This window comes from Meriones unguiculatus, chromosome 10, assembly GCF_030254825.1.
Source record: "Meriones unguiculatus strain TT.TT164.6M chromosome 10, Bangor_MerUng_6.1, whole genome shotgun sequence".
NCBI classification, from domain to species: domain Eukaryota; kingdom Metazoa; phylum Chordata; class Mammalia; order Rodentia; family Muridae; genus Meriones; species Meriones unguiculatus.
Window position 1 is genome coordinate 114,163,547 of NC_083358.1, and position 16,947 is coordinate 114,180,493.

Here is a 16,947-nt window from a genome sequence, read left to right on the forward strand (position 1 = left end):
GATATAATTCTATTTCAAGTTAAAACATATTTTGTAAGATTCCTTGCACTCTATCCAAAGTTTGGCTATGATTCTCAGCATCTGCTTCAATACCCTGATCAGTAGTGTCTTTCAGAGGCCCTCTGTGTTAAGCCTCTGTCCTGTTTCCTGTTTTCTCCCCCTTTAGATGTCTATCCTGTTTGCCCTTTTGAATGAGGATTGGGTCAGATAGAAGGAGAGAAGAACCTCCCCTATGAGTGGCCTAGGGGAAAGGTATAGGGGAGAAGAGGGAAGGAGAGTAGAACTGGGAGGAAATAGGGAGGGGGCTACAGCCAGGATACAAAGCGAAAAAATTGTAGTAAATAACAAAATTTTTAAAAACTTCGTAAACATTCCTAGAACTAAGTGAAAACTCAATTTGTCAGAGTTTTGGAGATATATCAAAGCAGTCTCAGAAAAAAGTTCATTGCTGTGTTTCTTTATGTAAAAAAATCCAAGAAAACTGTAACAAATAATTTAAAATCTGATTTCATTAAATTTGGATCTTACCCTTATTGTTTGCTACTAGGTACTGATCTAGGGCTTAACTTGCTCTTTTGTTCTAGGAAAATACACTCCATGTTCTTTTATATGCTGTTTGCTTTGGTACCTTTTGTCTTATTGGGTTTTATTTTGTTTCTTTTGATTTTTATTGTTTTGTTTTCAGTGGGTTACTTGTTTATTTATTTTTAATTTATATATTCACTTTACATGCTGATCTTAGCCTTCTCCCCCCTCTCCTCCCACTTCTCCCTTCTATCTTCTTTTTCCCTATCCCTCATCTCCTTCTCCTCAGAAAAAGGGAGCCCCTCCCACCCACCCCAGCTCATCAAATCCCATCAGGACTGAGCTCATCCTCATCCACTGAGGCCAGGCAAGGCAGCCGCACCAGGGATAAGTGATAAGCAAGCAACAGAGTCCCTGCAGTAAACAGCACCTGCTCAACTCACTAGGAGACCCACAGGAAGATTAAACTAATGCCAATCGGCTACACATGGATAGGGGGTCCAGGTCCAGTCCATGCATGCTCATTGGTTGGTACTTCCATCTCTGCAAGTCCCCATGGGTCTAGGTTAGTTGACTCTGTTGTTCCTCTGGGTCCTATCATCATTCCCCCCAACTCTTACACAGGACTCCCCAAGTTCTGACTAATGCTGGGCTGTGAGTCTCAGCATCTGATTCAATCACTGCTGGGTAGGGCCTCTCAGAAGACAGTTATGTTAGGCTCCTGTCTAAAAACAAAGCAGAGTGTACTTAATGTTGTCAGAAGTTGGCTCTCTCACATGGGATGGGTGTCAGACTGCGACAGACATTGGTTGGACATTTCCTCAGTATCTTTACCTCTTATAGGCAGAGTAAAGTTGGAGTTGAAGGTTTTGTAGGTGGCCAGTGTTCCCCTCCCACCACTATAAGTCCTACCTGGCTAGAAAGTGGCCTCCTCAGTCTCCACATCTCCCACTGTTAGGAGACTCAGCTAGAGACATCCTATATCTCACCTTGTCAAAGGTCTCCAGCTTGTCTCAGTGATGCCCTATCCTCGGTTTCCTTTTTCTCTCCAAGTCCTCTCTCTCCCTCCTTACACTCCCCACATCTGATCCACCCCTACTCGTTTTCCTCTCCTACCTAGTTTCTTCTTTGAGAGACAGAAAAAATAAATAAATTAGATGAGTAGGGACATAGAAGGATCTAAAAAGAATTGGGGGAGGAGAAATATGATCAAAATATATTGCATGACACTTTTAAATTAATAAAAATTGCTAATGTGTAGGAAGGGAGTAGAGATTATAGACCATTAATCTAATTGGTTTCCATTTAAGGACACAAGGATGGCTCAACACATACCACCTAGTAAATGCAATAAAGCACATGACTAGTTCCAGGGACAGAAATTTTATGCACTTAACAAATGCCAACATCCATTCATTATAAAAGCTCTGAAGAAACTGAGAGTGTTTCTCAGTGTAAAGTTAGGATGAGGACATGGAGAAAGGGGACCCCTCCTCCATTGCTGGTGGGAGTGCAGACTTGTACAACCACTTTGGAAATCAATCTGGCACTTTCTTAGAAAACTGGAAATAACTTTACCTCAAGACTCAGCTATCTCATTCCTGGGCATATACCCAAAAGAAGCTCCAACATACCACAAAGACACTTGCTCAATTATGTTCTTTGTGACTTTATTTCTAATAGCCAGAAACTGAAAACAACCTAGATGTCCCTCAGCTGAAGAATGGATGAAGTCTTATATTTACATAATGGAATACTAATTCAGCTATTAAAAACAAGGAAATCATGAAATTTGCAGGCAAATGCATGGAACTAGAAAAGATCATCCTGAGTGACATAACCCAGAAACAGAAAGACCTAATGGTATATACTCACTTATCAGTGGGTATTAACCATATAATATAGGATAACCATACTACAATTCACAGACCCTAAAAAGATAAATAACAAGGAAGGCCCAAGAGAGGATGCTTCATTCTTATTCCGAAGGGCAAACAGAATAGACACCAGAAGTGGTTGAAGAACAGGAACAAGGTAGGAGAGGTAGTTAGGAACAAAGTGAGAGTGGAGAACAGACCTGTGGAAGGGGGGTGGGTGGAAGCAATGAGGGGGGTAGAGGGCCTATAGAAAGAAGAGAAACCAAAACTGTGGGTGAGGTGGGTGCATCTCTGTGACAAGCTGGAGTCCTAAGATGGACTATGGAAGGATATGGGGGTGATTCTAGCTGAGACACCTAGTAGCAGAGGTCATGGAGACTTAACAAGACATCCTCTAACTAGACAAGACTTCTAGTGGAGAGAGGGGAATACCAATAAACCCACAAATACTTCTACCTAAAATTTACCCTCCCTGAAAGATGTGCAGGTAAAAAAATAGAATATGGATTGAGGGAATGTCCAACCATGTCTGACTTAACCTGAGGCCCACCCCATGGGAGAGACACTATTAACAATACTCTGTATGCTCACTGACATAAGCCTAGCACAGCTGTCTTTTGAGAGGCTCTACCCAGCAGCAGATCCAAACAGATGCTGAGATGCACAGCCAAACATTGGGCAAAGTGTAGGGAGTCTTGAGGAAAAGTGGGGAATAGGATAGAAAGAGCTGGAGAGGACAGAAGTTCTACAAGAAGACCAACAGAGTCAACTAACCAGGGCCCAGATTGCTTGAGGGAGACTGAAGCTCCCAAGCAAGGACTATGCATGGACTGCACATAGGCCCCACAGTCGAAGGGCAAGTTGGGTTTTGTGCGGGTTTCTTAGTCAGGTTAGCTGTGGAAGTCTCCAACAGGGACTCTATGGCCTGTTTTTTGATACCGTTGCCCTGATGGGGCTGCCTCACCAGGCCACAGGGGAAGAGGACATGCTCAGTACTGAGATAACTTGATAAGCTGAGGTTAGTTGGTAAGGGGGGGGTCCACTTTTCTGAGGAATAGGGGAATGGGGATGGAAGAAGAAGGAGGGAGGGTGGGACCAGGAGGAAAGGAGGGAGGGGGTTATGATCAGGATGTAACGTGAATAAAGTGCTTAAATTCTTAGAGGAATAAAGTAATACAAAAAAATAATAGAAGCCAAATTATTCCTATTTGTGGTTGTTATTTTCTAATAATTTAAAAAATCCTATAGAATCCAAAAGAAGACTCTTAAATCTAATAAACATTTTCAATTAAGAAGCAGATTAGAAAATCACCAGACAATCAAAAGCATGCAGGGTCCACAGCTGGGTAAGATTGTCAATGACTTTTCTGCCAAAGCAGCTTACACAACCAACAGGGAGAAAGCTTAATAGGCTCTGAATATAGCCATAATACATAGCACACACGTATGAAACTGTAAAAAAGGAAACAGAGAAGAAAATTTTTAACTATTAAAGAATCAGTAATTGTCCTATATAATAAACATACAAAGAAAGTATTCAGGGAAAAAGTCCTACTGATAAAAAGCTTTAAGACAATGTACAAATACCATGAATTGATGAGGTGAAAGGCCTCTACAACAGAAAGATTAAAATTCTCAAGAAAGAAATTAAATAAATAGTATGAATCAGAAAGATCTTTTATAATCATATCTCGGCAGAGTTATTTTTAGAATATTTAATACAATTCCAACGGCATTCTTCAAAGAGATGGAAGAAAGTTGTTGCATATCACAAAAGACTTCTGAACAACCAAACCATTCCTTAACAGAAATAGCAATACTGGAGGTATCACAGCAGCTGACTTCAAATTATACTACAGAGTCATAGTAACAAAAGGGGCATGAAATTTACACTAAATTAAAAACATTGACCAGTGCACTAAAAAAGAGAGCAAGGAAACAATTACATTCAACTACAGCCACTGGATCTTTAACAATAATGCCAAAATAAACACTGAAGTAAAAGTAGTCTCTTCAACAAATGGTGCTGAGATAACCAGATATCCACACAGAGAAGACAATAAGCTCTTGTTCTATACAAAGAACCACTCCAAAATAGATCAAACACATTTATTTAAGACCTAAAAGTTCTAGAGGAAAACACTGCAGGGACACTTCAAGATAGAGACAATAGAGAAAGACTTTCAGAAAAGAACTCCAATAGCTCAGGAAATAACTCCAATAATTAACAAACAGGGTGACCTAAAATTAAAATGCCTTTACACAATAAAGAAGCCAGTGAACCGTGTGTAATAATGACAGCCCACAGAATAGAAGAATCATTTACCAGTTGTTAACCTCCCAAGGAATCAATATCTAGAGTTCATAAAAGCTCAAATAATTGAAGAGCACCCCAAATTATGAAATAAATAAATGGACAAAAGAACTGAACAGTTCTTCAAATAAGAAGTACAAATGATCAATAATTTTAAGAACAAAATGTTAAATAGCCTTAGTTTTCAAATTAAAACTACGTTTCAATTCTGTGCCATCCCAGTGAGAATGGCTACCGTCAAGAAAACAGTGGGCAACAAAGTCATCCCCAAACCAGCTCTCCTGTCTTGTTTGTCCTTTAGGTTTAAGCTTCTCAACTATACCTCTACTGTTGATTTAGTACAACAGAGATGTCTTGTGAAAGGGGAGAGGTTATTCAACTGGGTGAGGGGCAGGAGCATCTACACACAAAGCAGCTGGGGAAAGTGAGGCAGCCATTAGCTAAGGAGCTCCCCGGTAGGCAAGTGTTCTTCCTGGGAAAACCTAGTCATAGCCATCCTTTCTCAAGTTCCAGAGGGACACACTTCTTCCCAGTGCTACTACAGCAAGTCAACAAGGTTAGAATAATATTAATTTTTTTCTTCCATACTTCTACAATCATATCTTACTTATTAAGATGCTTGGGAAAAGATGCAAGTCTATAAAAATTAAATTTCAATATAACTAGGTTAACATTTTTCCACTAGGATATTGTTTATGAAACATTTTTTTGTTGATGTATAATTTTTTTATTTTTTATTAATTACACTTTATTCACTTTGTATCCTCCCATAAGCCCCTCCCTCCTCCCTTACCGATCCTACCCTCCCACCCCCTTCTTCACGCATGCCCCTCCCCAAGTCCACTGATAGGGGAGGTCCTCCTCTCCTTCCTTCTGATCTTAGTCTATCAGATCACATCAGGAGTGGCTGCATTGTCATCTTCTGTGGCCTGGTAAGGGTGCTCCCCCCTCAGGGGGAGGTGAGCAATGCACATGTTCTTGTTTTCTTAACCAGAAAATTTGTTATAATTCCACTCTAAGTACACTTAAGTTATTTTGTTTATTTGTTACTTGATTTCCTCATCAAAAGGAAAGAAAGTGATTTTTATTACAAACTCAGTATAGTCTCATTGAATGAAAATAAAAAATTGTGACTTAATAACAAAAACCCCATCAACACAAACATTAGAGCTTTCAACCACACACTCCTACTCCATGACAGACAAAAATGATGGATTTGACTACCTACAAATTAAATCTCTTCATGTTAAAATCCACATAAGCAATGTATGAAGCAAATAGCAAGCTGACAAAATATTTTTACTAACATGACAGAATATTATGATTAACATTTTAAATATGTAATTACATCTCAATTTTTAGTCTTGTCTCTCTACCCAGACGTTGAGCTTCCTGAAGGTAGTAGTGGTTTTTCCACTTTCTCTCAGACACCCATTTTAGGGATGGCTTATCCATTCTTCCAAAGTGAGGCAGACTGAGTTGGAATTGGCTGGGTTAGAAGTTCATCCTATCTCTGTCTCACGCAAAAATGAATGCTTGTTAAATATTTTGTGAATGAATAAATGCACAGAAAAGGAAAAGCCATGTCTTTAGTGTAAAGGTCTGGCACCAAGGCATGAGTGTTGGTTGGATCTCCTGGTGTCACACTGAATGTATGATTCCTAATCTTTCAGCCACAGGAAATCAGAAAATTATTGATGTGCCTGTCACTATGTTCAGTGTTTGGGAAACAGAAATCTAGGATATTAAATAACTCTTTCTTTGGGGATGGGAGAAAGAATCTGGTTCAAACGAGTGACTTTTACCAGCAGCACACCAGAGGGACAACAGCATGATGAACATACATCAGATCCCTCGACAATCTGGCCTGTGGGATTGAGAAAAGTGTTGTATCCCCCACCAAACACTGGCATTAAATAATGTGGACTTGGCCAATGGGAAAATCAGTAGAATAGTTATATATTCAAGGATGACCAATATGTTGATTATTTGAATGTTTCACTAATGAAAAAGTGACATAATTAATAACTGCCTAGAGTGTATCTGTTATGTTGCCTAGCACTTCACTTACATTAATGCAATGGTCTTCCCAATGAATACTGTGATTGAGGAGCCATCTAACTAGTGTCCTGTAGCTAATCAAGGGAAGACTCAATATTTAAATTCAAGTCTGTGTACCCACAAAGCCCATGAATGCCACTGTTTTGGGAGGATCCTTACAGACCTATTCACAGTCAGCTCAGCTCACCTCAGCTCCGGAAAGATGTGGATAGGACAATTAGAGTCAAATCTACTGTCCTTCATCCCTGTGAAGGGTCCACCTGGGAAAGGTACAGTGCAATTATCTTTTGAGTAGTCTCATGCAGGCAAACTTTTTTTTTCTTCTGGATTGAAGACCCAAGGCTGAAGCCTGGCTGACAATGATATAAAAAGCTATTTCTTGAAAGTGCTCCAGAGAACCTAATATGTAATGGCTGCACTGATTTGAAGGTATTGCTAATCTATTTTTCACCATCAACATGACACTGAAGCTGTCTGTTTGTTTTTCAGAAATAGATGCATCAATTTTAATTCAATGTTAAATGCTACCCAGATGTCTGAAGGCATCAAGGCAGAAGGAGATGAGAGCCAATCAAAAACAAAGAAAGTGTTCCTACATGATATCACAGAAGGGATGAAGAAACACTGCCCAGATTTCTCTTCCATCCTCTAGCCTAACACAGTGTCTATATGTCTGCTTGAAGCATCATGGTCCAGAAATAGAGGACTTTGTCAAAACTATTCCAGTTGGGCAGGAATGGATAAGTCAAATAAGACTCTGTGGTGTGTGTGTGTGTGTGTGTGTGTGTATGTGTGTGTGTGTGTGTGTGAGTGTGGGTGTGTGTGTGGGTGTTGGGATGAGGGATCCTGGAGTGTAATTTCCGAGGCCATTTAGAGAAGTATCTACATCTTTTTAGGCTTTTATTCTCAGCACTAGGCACCTCCATAACCCTCACTAAATTTAAATGTATGCAGTCACTAAGCCTTAGAGACAGACACTTGCAGAATGGAATTCTAACCCCCCACTGTGGGAAGAAAGGTCTCAAGAGTAAGAAAATCCAGGTAGTTTAGCAAGATGAATAAAGTTAGCAGAGTCTAAGGAGAAATGATGCCAAAAAGATAGAGTAGGGTCACGTGGTGGGCCAAGAATCAGCCTGCCTTCATCTTAGGCTTAAAAGCCATCTTATAGTGAAGACAATCTAGATTCATTCCTATTTATGATTAAACCTCTGTTTCTTAAGGACTGGGCTATGCCCCAACTATAACATTAAATACAAATAGTTCTGTACTGCCTGTTTTCAAAGGTTCTGGCGCTCTTCCCCCATGATTACCTTCTTATGACTACTTGTTGTAATTACCTTGTTTTGACCACTTGTTATGTTCTGCTTCTGCAGTCCTGTTTATTTTGCCCCCATTTGGAATCCTGCTACCCCTGAGCTCTATAAAAGCCTTGTTTTCCTCACATCTAATGCTGACCTCTTGAACCCTGCTTAAGGGGAGGCAGATCATGTCCGTCAATAAAAAAAATCTCTCTTTTATTAATTGCTTACTTTAATTCATTTGGATCAGTGGTCTTTCTTCTCCCATCTTTGGGGTTAACAGTGGGGAGCCCTGATTTGCCAGAATGAGGCTTTGAATTGTCACCTCTATTCAGGGTGACTATAAAGTGTGACTTGACTTTTCCCAAATCTGCCACTTCTTCCAAAATAGCAATGCTGATCTAAATCCACTTGAGAAAATGCTGATGAGCGTGTCAGGCAGGCCCTAGACTGGGTTCTGGACCTCAAGACCTCATTAAGCTTGCATGTCCATGAGACACAACAGAATACACACAGGTGAATGAGGCACAGTGTAGTTACAAATTATGCTAAATACTTCAAAAAATAGAATGGCATGACTATACTCAAGGTGTGGGACGTGTCTTCAATATGACAGAGAAAGAAAAAGTTTGTCTGTGGAAGGAACATCTGAGCTGAGACCTAACCAAAAAAAGAAGGAGAAGGAGAAGAGAGAGGGGAAGAGGAAGAGAAAGAAAAGTGGACTCAGCCCAGGAAAAAGATGAGATTAACTAGGTTGAACCCAGTGAAAATGCAAGTACATGATTCTGGAGAACTAAGGAGATGGCTCTTCAGTAAACTACTGTAAAGCATGAGGACCAGAGTTTGATACCTAGAACACACATAGATAAAATCTGGGTGCGGTGGCTCATACTTGTAATCTCCAGTGCCGGGGGTTGGGGAGATACTGGAAGATTCATGGAGATTGTGGGACTGCCAGCCTAGTGTTCTTGGTAAGTTCCAGGTCAGAGAGAACTTCTCTTCAAAAACAAAGTGGATAGCATCCTGAGGAACAACATCTGATGTTGACTTCTGTCTTTCTCTCTCTCTCTCTCACACACACACACACACACACACACACTTCTGTGGGGAGATCACATAAAATACAAAAGTCAGAAATGACCAGGATAACAATTGTGGGAGAAAATAATAAGGTCAAAGGAAGGAGCTGTTGCCAACAGACTAATTAAAAAATAGGTCAGATCCAGCAAAGATGAAAGAAGCAAGTACTCTCAATATCTGGATTACACTCAAATAGTTTTCAAGCTTGAACAAACACCAGAATCATCCAGGGAGTGTGTGGGAAATGTGCACTTTTGAGCTTCATCCTCAGGGATTTGGAGCATTTTTAGACAAATGCTTTCATCAGCTTTTACGTGCATTGTTGCCTGGGTGATCTTAGGGAAGCACTGAATGAAGACATTAGGAAGGAGGACCACAGCTGGACACAGGAGCACAGAGGACCAAGGAGCAAGAAAAGAGTAGCTCAGAGCAGGGAGGAGTATACACCTACTGTCAGCTCTACAGACCTACACAGGGCTTACTTGCATCTGGCTTCCTTGTGCTCAGATTGACAAGCTGAGTCACAAGGGTGATAATGAGTGCTAAAAAGCTCAGTCTTAGGAACCCTGAATCCCTGATGACATCATGATCAAGAATTGTTATGAGATGGAGGAAAATGTTTGCTAATGGGAGCTCAGTGACAATCATAACAGCCCCAGATATCACATTTTCTTCCAGCCCTGCCTTTCCCAGGAGAATGAGGAGTTAAACATGATTTTGCAACAAACTCCTAGTCCCACTGGACCAGCTGGATGTCATCAGTAGCAAGATGTGGGCTGCTGTGGGGGCTCTTTAAAAATAGGGTGAGACAGAGGCAAAACAATTGGCCCTGTCATTCCAAAACCCGTCCAAGCAAATTACACAGAAAACAAGTCCAAGTCATTATGACTTATATAAATATACATTCTGGTTTTCCTTCCAATTAAGCCAGCTTTGCAGTTATCACTTGCTGGTTGTTAGCAGGTCTTTAATCTTCATCAGAATGCCCATTAGCCTCATAAAGAACTCCTGCTGGCGAAGAGCACACCTAAACATCACAATCTTTCTTTCTTTTTCCTTTTTCTTTTCTTTCTTTCTTTCTTTTTTTTTTTTTTTTTGGTTTTATATTCCAGCTTGATAGTTCTTGAGCCAAGGAGTTGTCTAGTTAAATAGCCTGGAGAATATTTCAAAATAAAACTTCCAGGATACTTGGAGGGGCTGAAGAAATTGCTTTGTTGGTAAAGTACTCACTGCGCAAGCATGGGTACTCAAGTTTGGATCCCCATGGTAACCTGCCCACAATCCCAGTGCAGAAGCAGTAGGAATCTACAGCAGGCTGGTGGACAGAAGAGCCAAATCAATCAATTTGGGTTCAAATGAGAGACCTTGCCTCAGTATGTAAGTTGAAGATTAATCCAGAAAGACACCTAACACCAGCCTATAGCCTCCAAACACACATTCTTGTGAATGTTCCTGGCTCTCTTGTTCTCTCTCTCTCTCTCTCTCTCTCTCTCTCTCTCATACATACATACATAAACACACACACACACACACACAAACACACACACACACACACGAATGCACGAGAAAAAGAAAGACACTTGGAAGCCAAAGAGGAAAAAGATATATCAGTATGAACATTGCCATTAAGTTAGAGCCATACTGAGGGTTCATACAGGTTTGAGCTTCAGACTTTCCCTTGCTTCATTCCCTACTTATAGGAAGACATGCAGAAAGAGTGAGTGGGGCGGCAAGGACTGTATCAGTATTACTCAACAATTCGTTTGTTTGGTTTTTGTTTTTGTTTCTCATTTGTTCGTTCGTTTGCTTGCTTGCTTGTCTTGTAATGAATGGTTTCATGTATCTCAGGCTGGTCTTGAACTCATTATGTAGACGATACTGATCTTGAGCTTCTGACCCTATTGCCTCCATTGCCTAAGTGCTGAGGTGTGAACCACTGTGCACTGTTGATATGGTGGTGGAGATCAGACCCCAGACCCATGTGCTTCACTTCAATTAATTTTAAAAGTGAAGGTAGCAGGAAGCAAGATTAAAAAAAAAATAGAGTTCTTGCCCCAAGGAATTCACTCTGGCTTAGACACTGGAGTATAAATATGATCTTGAGTTTGTGTTCAAGAAGAAGGGTCTGTGGAAACCACCACCTTTCAGTGTGCTTAGGACAAAAAAAAAAAAAAAACCCTCAGGACTTTACAGAGCAGCATGGAGAATTTCAAGCCTACTAGAAATACCAAACTTTGTTTTTCCCAAATGAGATTTCATGCAGTCTCACACAGATGCTAGCATGATCTTTCTAAAATGTCAGTTCAGTCTCGTCACTCCTCAGCTACGGACAAGGGTCTGAAAACTCCCTACAAAGGAGAATCATTTAGGTTTTAAGTTCTACCCTGTCACAACTACATGGTTTTTGCCTTGTAGCACTAATGAAGCCAGACACAGTAAATTCACAAAATGCCATGACTGAGTTTCAAAATCATTGACTTTGCAGAAACAGGTTTGCCTAGGCAGCAGTTTGCCCAGGTAAAGACTTCTTAGGAGGAAGAAGAAGTCATCTTCCCGTGTATTTGCATTCTCAGCTTAAATCCAGCACCCAGCTTTCCATGCTCTGGGCAACCTTCACAACGTCTGTTCCAGCCCTTCAGAACTTTTACAGGCTACATGTAAACACCATAGTTTGTGACATTTCCACACCTTATATATGACATGTGTCATTTCTGGATCGCCTTTCCTGCAATCACCAGTATAAATTTGATTTGCTTTTTATGATTGGCACATATGTGTTCTAGCACATATGTTTTTTGTTATTTTGTCAATGTCTGATTGCTTGGAAATGAGGTAGAATGGAAAGGCAGGGAGATAAAGGGGACTAGGGAAGGGGAAGGAAAACTTCACCTCAGAGTCTGGCTGGAATCAAGAATTTCAACACAACAAAATTTGCTTTGTAGGTCACCTATATACAAACAATGTTCCTTTTATATCACGATATTTCAAATAAGAATGTTCAAATAGCTACCAACCACAAATAAGCTCTAAGCCTGTATGAATAATTACAACTTTTTCCTTCTCTCAGCTGTAAGCCCAAAATTTCTAGGAATCTCACAAGCTAGTCTAAATTCTACCTCCAGTAAAAGACTTAGGCCCTTGTGCATCATATGTGGCCTAAAGGGTTCCTCTTTAACAAACTTAAAGCACTCCAGGCATTACCCTACCATATCATTTACATATAAGAAGGGAAAACAAAGTTCCTTTGAAACACTTAGAGTGAGTGATGCTATTTCAGGAGCCATCAGATCATACAGATGGTTACTATTTAAGACATTTTAGAACCCTAGTCTCTTAAGGAGCTCATGCCCATACCTGAGTATATATTGCTCTTTTCCTATGCACAGCCTCTCTCTGTGTCTTTTTCTCTCCCCAATGCTCATATTTATATCTGTGTTAAAGTCTCTTCTTGATAAACCCCAGCTCTGCCTCATAATGACTCTCTTTGAAATTCTTTTCTGTGACAAAGTCAAAAACACCAGCTTCAACTTAGTGAAGGTCTCTGAAAGTAACTTTTCAGACTGCTAGAATTGTTGGTGTGGAACTGTCTGCCCTTCCACTGTGGCAGATGGAAAAAGAAGCCTCTAACTATGCCCATCCAGCCTAACAAAGCTGGAGTTTCTCAAAAGAAAGGAGCCTGTGCTTTTCCCTCTCTAGATCCCAGCTCCCAGGAAGAAACAATTGGTAAATAGACTCAAGGAAAATGATAGATAGATAGATAGATAGATAGATAGATAGATAGATAGATAGATAGATAGATAGATAGACAGATAGACAGACAGATGCTGACTCAGAAGTGTCATAACCTTCTGAATGGGTGTGTCTTCCTTGCTTACATGAAATCCTCAGCCTCTGACTATTAGGCATGGTGCAGAAGCTTTTCCTCTAACTCTGAATGTCAGCCCTCCCCTGAGAATTGCCTCTGTGACTGCTCTCACCCCCTCCATTCCTGCTGCAGATAAGAAGTAAGAGCTTGCCTACAAGCTTCTGAGCTACAGGCCCCTACCTGAGGAGTGTCCCTCTTTTCAGATTCCTCTTTTGTTATTTAATCTATCATTTCTTCTTTCATTTTCCCTTTCTCTTCTTTCTTTTAATCCCTAAAACACTGAAAACAGAAATAGTCAGTCATTGCATTTTTTTACTGAATGACTGGAAGTTTTGCCTAAAGTAACTTATTTAGGATACACCCACAAACATATTAGCTGTGCTAATCTCAAAATTATTAAAATGTATTAAGGGAGAAAGCAAATGGACTGGTGATTAGACTACATATTGGTGTTACAGAACATGATAGTCATAGTGGAAGCAGGAAGTTCCAAACCAAGCGTAAGATGGCAGGAGGGGGAACATTGGGTGATTCTTCTTTTCTTGATTAAATGATATATGAAGTAATGTATGGGTAGAATAGTCCTGCTTGGTGGATTAGCCAGATGAGGGACAGCAAAAAAACATATCAGAGAGATTCAAAAAGAGGCTCGAATCCAAAGCGTGATTCGCCATGAAAGGCATAGCACATTCAGAGTTTTGTCAAGGTTCACAGGAACTGACATTATTATGTCAAGGTTTGTGGTGGGGGTCAGGGTCTCAGCTAAAACCTCAAGAAATGTTACAAATCGGGTCACTCTGAAGCAAGACTGTTCCAGCCAGCCTACATTCAACAAGGGTGGCCTACAGCCCCAATTCTAAGACAAGCACCACTATTAATCAATACACATAAGCTACTGATATGTGAAGAAAATACCAGCAGATGAACAGGCACACAGGAAGGGTGGGGCAATGATTGTTCAGGACCAAGTTCCTGACACCTCAGGACACAATCAGAGATACCTCAGCCTCAATCAAAAGTAAGGACAAAGGGTGAAGGAGAGAGAGAGAGAAAAAAATAAGAGGCCCTCACCTGTGAGAGAGTTTTAATCCCAGATGACAAAATATCTCTTAGTGCTATGTCAGATGCTGGGCTGCCTGACTTGAATACTAATTTAAAGCTGACTTCCTGAAATCAGCATTGCTGATTTTCATCATGGCTGGAGTTACTGAGTTAAACAGCCTAGATGAGTTCATAGCTTGCTTGGCCTTGTTGAAGAACTTCAAGTCTTAGAATAGACTGTAGGGCAAATCTCATTAGGGTTGATTTTTCCAAGAACACGTCATTTTTTTCTTTACAGAAACAAAAAAATTACATCATAGCCCCCTTTCTCTGAGATTCTTTTGAGCTTCCTCTTTTAACTTTCCACATTCCCTCCATGGATACCATTCACGGCCTTGTTTTCAGCCTTTGGAACTCTGGGGTTAGAGTTCAGCTCTTAATTAAGCCTCCTTACACCAAGAACAGACAAGAAAGGCTGTCTGCCAGGTTGAATTTACATACTTGGCAGCCCAGCTTTCCCTTGCTCTCTGCCATTTAACACATGAGGGCCTATAGAAGCCTTGATCTCTGAGTAGTCTGTGGCCATGAAGGGTAGAGATAAAACTGTTTTGTCTGCTTTGTACAGGGACCCAAGGGAAAACCAAATTGTGGCTGCTTGAGTCTTATCAAATGAAAAATGGTTCCAGTAATACAGAGTAATACAAGAAAAAGTTCCAAGTAAGAATATGAAATTAAATTTGCCAATTATGCTGAAAGTTACCCTGAGAGAAACTTTCTCTCTACTGCATAGACAAACATTAACTTGCAGCCACCTGGGAGTTACTGCATGGCACAGAGCTTATTCTTCTGAGACAATATTATCTGGCACAAGGAAGAGGCAACATTAATACATACTTTAGCAAACACAATTGCAAATTGTGTGGAAGGACTTCTGCAGACTCTTCATTGGCACATCCAGCATCCTGTTTTGTCCAGCAGTCAACAGGGTAATAGGACAAGCCTCAATTCCCCCATTGCTTGGCCTTAAATAGCAGTCTGAGAAAGGCATAAAGTGGGCTATCCAGAAGCCTCCCATGTCTCTAAGTGATTAAAAATGGAAGATATGATCTCTGGTCATTCCTTTTCCTTGCATAGATTGGCATTTCCCAAAGTCGGACTGGGCATTTTGTGAGAAAAATTGAAATGTAGCACAATATTTACATAAAACCATAAAGGCAGGTTGACTTTTTCCCTCAAATGAGTTTTTGTCATTATAGGGAGTAATTTTTGCCCTTGTACATCTATAGATACATAAATGACTTCATATCCACACTGGTGATGGTTTCATTTGGAAGAATAGCAATGGCATCATCACTGACACCAAGCAAATGTCAAACACTGTGAAAAGGAAGATGTGAGTCTCAGATGATTTGCGTCTCTGGGGACAGAAGGGAAGATCTAAGACCAGCAACCTCAGATCCTAGCACTATCTCATCCTGCTCTGCTCTAGTCATGTGGCTAGTGCCAGAAACTGACAGAACAAAAGAAGGTCCACCCCATCTACAAATCATTCCTTCACAGATGCTTTATTCTGGTTAGCCACGTGAGAACTTTTAAGTCCTGATTTATCAACAGAAACTCCAGGTTGCAAGAATCCTGTTCTTTACTGGTAACTAGGGTTTCACTAACTTCATCCCAGACAGACTCCACAATCCACACTTAATCATATTTGGAACATTCTAACTCCAAAAACATTTCTGGAATCAAATATGGTATCCATCAAGTGTAGTTGTAGATGACAGGTCCAGCTTGATAACAATTTCTCTGGGTCAACCATATCATATATCTTCAGTTATCAGAGGAGCATGTTAATCAACTTTGCCTCCAAGAATAATTTTTACAGTAACATTGAAGAATCAGTCATAGAGAAACTGCTATTTTAACCAAAGAAAATATGCTCACTACAGAGTTGGTCTCCAAAGAATCTACTGCAAGAAAGATGCCAAACAGCAGGAAGACACTGCAGAGATTTCTACTTCTGGGGCCACATTGAAGCTATGAGATCATTACTAGTCACAGAATGCCTCTTATGTACAGCCTTCCCTGGTAATGTAAGCCTGAGTCAGTTCTTGTCAACTGTGTCTGATAGTGGTACCAAAATCACATCCCAACCCACCATTGGAGGGGAGTCTAAGAAATACTGTTTTTAGTTTCCCAGTGTCTGTAGCACAAAGAACAACAGTTGGAGGAGGTGCCAGTAGATCTGGAGAGAGCCAGCCTAAGCAATTCATTTCCATACCACTATATGTTCTATCCAAGTACTCAAATTATGAAGCAATCAGCCAAGACTTTGCTGAGGTATCCTTTTTTAGAGGACAGAGATGTAAGAGGTGTTCTAAAGTTTGATGTTGTTTGATTCACAAGTTTCTTGTATGCATGGACTGGAATCAACACATCTTTTCTAAATGGGCCTTTGCAGATTGCACATGGTGCAGTCTTGCTGACTAGCTCTTCTAGATTCTCCTGTAGGAATGGATTTTATACAAACATACACACTCAAAAGTCAGGCTTGGGAGTTTAGGCCACATACTGTCAAAATACTGACTCTTTTTACTACACGCCCAGACTGCACTCACTACGTTCTTCATATGCATAATCTTATTTCAGTTGTACAACAAGGTACATGGTGAGGTACACGGTACTCTTGTGTCCATAACCCTGTAAAAGAACAGAATATTGATAAAATTTGCCAACTTTTCTGTATATAAGGAATCAAGAAGCCATGGGAGCTGAAGGCATGATGGCTTCAAAGACCACGCTTTCCTATCATGCTGAACTCCTGCTCTTAATTTGAAAAATTTGGCTTTTTCTTCTTGCCTAATATCCTCCCATCTCTCTCAGGCTTAG